The sequence below is a fragment of the Mustela nigripes genome, chromosome 12 (assembly GCF_022355385.1).
Source record: "Mustela nigripes isolate SB6536 chromosome 12, MUSNIG.SB6536, whole genome shotgun sequence".
Classification (NCBI taxonomy): Eukaryota; Metazoa; Chordata; class Mammalia; order Carnivora; family Mustelidae; genus Mustela; species Mustela nigripes.
In genome coordinates, this window is record NC_081568.1 from 151,076,610 (window position 1) to 151,082,654 (window position 6,045).

Genomic DNA, 6,045 nt, shown 5'->3' on the forward strand with positions numbered 1-6,045 from the left:
TGCTGAACACATTTCTTATAATGGATATTTATTTAAAGTCTATACTAAGCAATGCTGTGTTTATGAAAACATGATCATTTTAAGAGTAGTAATAATTCTGTGTCACAAAATGTATACTAAATGTTTATATGGATACAAAAGAAACTTCAAATATGAGAAGAATTTATTTGACCCATAACTGAAACAACATATTTTGAGGCAAAAATTATATTTGAAATATAAATTATACTTATCAAGAAAGGGGAGATACATTGTCCTCAGAGCTTATGATGAATCTCCTGGAGATGGGAAAAATAGTAGATAAGTGTAGAGTGCTTTAGCATGGTATGTTTAACATGAATTGTACTCTCCAGAAGTAGGACTATTTTCATGCAATCATGTGATGTGCTCATATCAATTTTGATGCCATTGCATTAATTCTGACAGTTTGAATTACTATACAGATTAAAATCATTATAATTTTAAGTTGATTTGTTTAAGAAATTAGTGACTTACTCTATGTAAAAAAAGTTGGTCAAGACCATAAGTAGAAGATATTAAGTAGAGTTTGAACAGGAATGGCTGTACTTTTACAATAGAAAGTGATTTTGGAGTTAGTTCATAAGTATGGTGTCTCAATGGGAAAGGATATGAAAGTCTTTTAAAATATAGGATTGAGTCTTATTGCTATAGGCTTTAGATGGGCTTACATAAAATTTGGTGAAAAAAAACTAACATGTTACAGTCCAAATTCTCAAAAACAATAGTAGAGTGTAGAATTTCCTTTCTTGTGTGTGTGTGTGTGTGTGTGTGTGTGTGTGATTTATTGGTTTTTTTTTGTTTGTTTGTTTTGCTTTGTTTTTTAACACCTTTTATTTGAGTATGGTTGACACACAATGCTGCATTATTTTCAGGTGTACAGCATAGTGATTTGGCAAATTTTTACATATCCTGAGACTTCACTGGATTTCGTTACCAGTTCTAGTGGTCTTTGGTGGAGTCTTTTGGGCTTAATACATATTACACACATTATTACATATCTTAACTTTTGGAAATAATGCTGAAAAACTCATAAGAATGCAGATATTGCCTTAAGATATAGATTTTAGGGGCACCTGGGTGGCTCAGTGGGTTAAGCTCCTGCCTTCGGCTCAGGTCATGGTCTCAGGGTCCTGGGATTCAGCCCCACATCCAGCTCTTTCTCAGAAGGGAGCCCATTTCCCCCTCTCTCTCTCTGCCTGCCTCTCTGCCTACTTGAGATCTCTCTGTCAAATACATAAATAAAATCTTTAAAATAAAAGATATATTTTAATTCTTTTGGATATATACCTATAAGTAGGACTGTAGGATCATATGGTATTTCTAATTTTAATTATTTGTGGAACTCCCATATACTTTCACATAGTTACTATACCAATTTACATACCCAAGAAAAATGCAAAAAGATTCCATTTTCTCTACATTCTGGCCAATACTTATTAACTTTTTAAAAATTTCTTTTTTTAATTTAATTTTATTTTTTCAGTGTTCCAAGTTTCATTGTTAATGCACAACATCCAATGCCCCATGCAATATGTGCTCTTCTTAATAACCACCACAAGGCTCACCTATCCCCCCTTCCCCTCTAAAATCTTCAATTTTTTTCTCAGAGTTCACAGTATCTCGTGGTTCATCTTCCCCTCTGATTCCCCCCTTTCACTTTTCCTTTCCTTCTCCTAATGTCCTCCATGTTATTCCTTATGTTTCACAATGGAGTGAAACCGTACAATAATTGACTCTCTCTGCTTGACTTATTGAACTCAGCATAATCTCCTCCAGTCCTGTCCATGTTGATACAAAAGTTGGTTATTCATCCTTTCTAAGGGAGACATAATATTCCATTGTATAGATGGACTATATCTTCTTTGGAAGGTTTCAGTGGATATCTTTGTGCTTTTGATTTGATAATCTATAGATGATACTCATAAAGTTAAATTTACTCACTTGAGTCTATATTGCTAAGTTTCAAAACTAGAGCTAGATATTGTTTGTACTCAAAAGGATCTTTAACTGTAACTTGCTTGTGCAATAAAACAGAACAGGCATATCTTCAGTCTGAATCTAAACTCCAAGTACTTCCAGTGGTAATTATTTTCTCTTCAACTCTCAAATTATCTTGTCTACATATTTTTTCTATTTATTTACCTATTAATGCTGATTTATTACATGAGATTTCATAAAAGCATATAATTTGAAGTACACAAATATGTGCATGTACCAATACTGTGTATTCTAGATCTCTTTATCTTTCATTAAGGTATGAAGCTCTATAACCTTTTAAGCAATTAAATCATACATTTCTTCAAGATGTAATAAGGTATTGATTGCATGGATTGCATGGAGCACTGGGTGTGGGGAAAAAATAATGAATACTGTTATGCTGTAAGTAAATAAATAGATAGATAGATTATTAATTCTAAGTAAGGTACACAAACTATATATCATTTTTTCTTTTTTATAGTAGAACCTAGTGGAAACACTTGAAAGAATGTGTAATCATATGTAAGATTCTATGAAAGGATACTGTGTAGAATTATGCTTGGCAACACCCTAGAGGACACTCTTGGGTTATCTGATTGGGACTCTCTTAAAGGCATCTCACAATGCTGTAAATTCCATGTGGCTGATGTCAATGCAAAATAACTATTATCTAGGGATGTGCAAATACAAGTATGATGAAACATTTCAAATAAATGAGGTATACTTTATGAATCCAGTGAATACAAAATTCTCCTGGGAACCTGATCTAGTGCTTGTTGTTTTTTTTTTTTTTTTAATTTTTTATTTTTATAAACATATATTTTTATCCCCAGGGGTACAGGTCTGTGAATCACCAGGTTTACAGCTTGTTTTATAGGGTTCCTCCCTTACTGGCAAATAAGAAAGTTCCCTTTTGGGAAACTTAAACACTTTAGATTATTTCAAGGATCTTGAGAAGGGAGGGAGTGACCCAAATTGATGTGAAATCCAATGGGGAGTTTTTTACAATTAGATTATTTTTAAAGTCTGATCTGATAAAACTTCCAAGAAATCCAACTTAAGGCTTCTTTGGTAACTGTACATTCTTGCTGTACCAATTTAAGTGATCAAACCAAATGTGACCAAGTTTATTTAGTGACCAATAAGATATTTCTTTGGAACTGATTTTGATCAAAGGCAAGATGTTGTAGAAAAAAAAATTCTTCATGGTAAAACTCTTCATTGTCTAGCTTCTAGAGTTTGCCCAACCAGATCTGTCACTATATCACTACAGTCTTAAATAATTCACTTTCACATGGGAATCAGTTCTTCATCCTCATAATGAGGCTATTTTAAAAATGTGTTTTTTTCTGTAAATGTATAAAACATTGATGTGAGACTATTTTTGTTTTCATTTTTAACTAAATACAAGCATACAAAAATATATTTATGCAAGCAATATAATAGCTATTGAATTCATGTGACGGTAATTGCCCATAACTTTGAAACTCAGGCAGCAGTTAGGAAATTTTCCTCATCAGGATGTAGGAATAAACTGAATATGTCTTGAATATGCACACTTACAACTTGATTTACAGAGTAAATAATATGGGTGCCTCTTTGTTTTTGTTCTTGTTTTTTTGGTAATCAAAGTCGCCTAGGATGCTTTGGTATTGGGGGCAAGGAATGAATTGCAGTTCATTTGGAGGAACTGGAAATGATGCCTGCATTTACTATACCATTCATTAAAGCTGTATATCTGTAAGGAACAAGTGACAATGTGGTAACAACAACAGAGGAGACAGAATATCTTAAAAATGAGCAAAAAATAAAAACTAAATCAATGTATTTGGGAATAAATGGCATATATATTTATGACCCTATTTTATCTATACTGAATTTCTATTTTAAGATCATTCTTTTTTCTTTTCTTTTTCCTTTTTAGTTTTGACAAGGTAAAATGATATTCACTAATGTCAGAATTACCTTTTGAAGGATAAGAGTTTATCAATTTAAATACAATCTTCATCTGTAAATAACTATATCTATTCTTCTAGAAGCTAAATTAGTAACAGAGGAATCAGGAAAAGTCACATAAAATCTGAATCTTGGTTTATCATCTATAAAATGTTTAGTTTATAACTACTTCAAGAGCCACTGCTCAGAATTAGATAAAATTTAATTATGGAACAAATATTGATACAAGTCAGAGTCTGTCCAATGGAGATGGCCAATAAAAGCTGATAGTTTTGTATTCTCTGTATATAGGCCTTGTTTATGTTCAAGATTTGTTTCTCTAACTCAATAAGAAAACATCTGATTGATTTTCACCTATGTATACTTAGTAGAACTACAAAAATCAAGACATGTGAAAATTATTTACAAGTGGTTTATAAATATATTACTCATTATATTTAATGGACAAAAAGAAAATGAAAGGGGAAATACATAATTTAGTTAATTAACATATCTATCACCCTCCATAGTTATTTGTGTGTGTGAGAAGAGTTAAGAACTTTTTTGGGGGTGTCTGTGTGGCTCAGTCAGTTAAGTGTCTGCCTTTGGCTCAGATTATGATACAAGGGTCCTGGGATTGAGTACCACATTGGACTCCTTGCTTCTCTCTCAGTGTCTGCCTGTTTGTGCACTCTCTCTCTCTTTCTGACAAATAAATAAATAGATAAATAAAATCTTTTTTTAAAAAAAGAACTTTTTTGTTAGCAAACTTCAAGTATGTTATCTAATACTGTTAAGTACAGTCATTTTTTTATCTCTTCTGTCATTGATTTCTTTTTATATTTTTTATTTATTTTCAGCATAACAATATTCATTATTTTTGCACCACACCCAGTGCTCCATGCAATTCGTGCCTTCTATAATACCTACCACCTGGTACCACGACCTCCCACCACCCGCCCCTTCAAAATTGTCAGATTGTTTTTCAGAGTCCATAGTCTCTCATGGTGTGGAGCATAACAAATAGCATGGAGGACATGGGGAGTTAGAGAGGAGAAGTACAGTCATTCTTATTGTATATTAAGGCTCCAGAATATTTACATCCTGCATATCTGAACCTTCATATTATTTGAGTAAAGTTTCCCTATTTACCCATCAGCTAGACCATGGTAAACAGGATTAAGAGTTTTATTATTCTATAGTAAACATTATTCTATAACGTTCTATTGAGAGTTTTATTTCTTTCACAAATAAATGAGATTGTGCAATACTTCTCTTTCTGTTTCTGGCTTACATTCATCCATGTTGTCACAATGATGAAGTTTTTGTTTTGTTTTATCCAAGCTTAAATCGTATTCCAGTGAATATAGATTTATGACTTTTGTGTCTACTCATCCACTGATGGATATTTAGGTTCTTCCCATGTCTTGGTTGTTGTGAATAAGGCCACAATATGCATGAGAGTGCAAATACACCTTTGAAATAGTGATTTCATTTTCTTTGGATATATACACAGAAACAAGTGTTAGAACATAAGATAGTTCTATTTTTAATTTTTTGAGAACATCCATACTGTTTTATATAATGACTGTGCCAATTTACATCCCTTCAACAATAGGAGAGACTTAAAAAGATCATGTAAATTTGAACATTTTAAACACTATAGTAATTAAGCATTTAGCATTTAGTAGAGAAGTAACAGATTAAAAATTTGACATCTAGAATGATAGTTGGTTATAAGTCACATCTCTCCAAATTTAAATTAAGTGGAATTTTTTCTACACATGTAACTGAATAATAGTGATGTCAAATAGTGTTGGAAAACATAATTGTTGCATCCTGTTGAAAGATTTTTTTTTAAATTTTTTATTTTTTATAAACATATATTTTTATCCCCAGGGGTACAGGTCTGTGAATCACCAGGTTTACACACTTCACAGCACTCACCAAATCACATACCCTCCCCAATGTCCATAATCCCACCCCCTTCTCCCAAACCCCTCCCCCCGGCAACCCTCAGTTTGTTTTGTGAGATTAAGAGTCACTTATGGTTTGTCTCCCTCCCAATCCCATCTTCTTTCATTTATTCTTCTTCTACCCACTTAAGCCTCC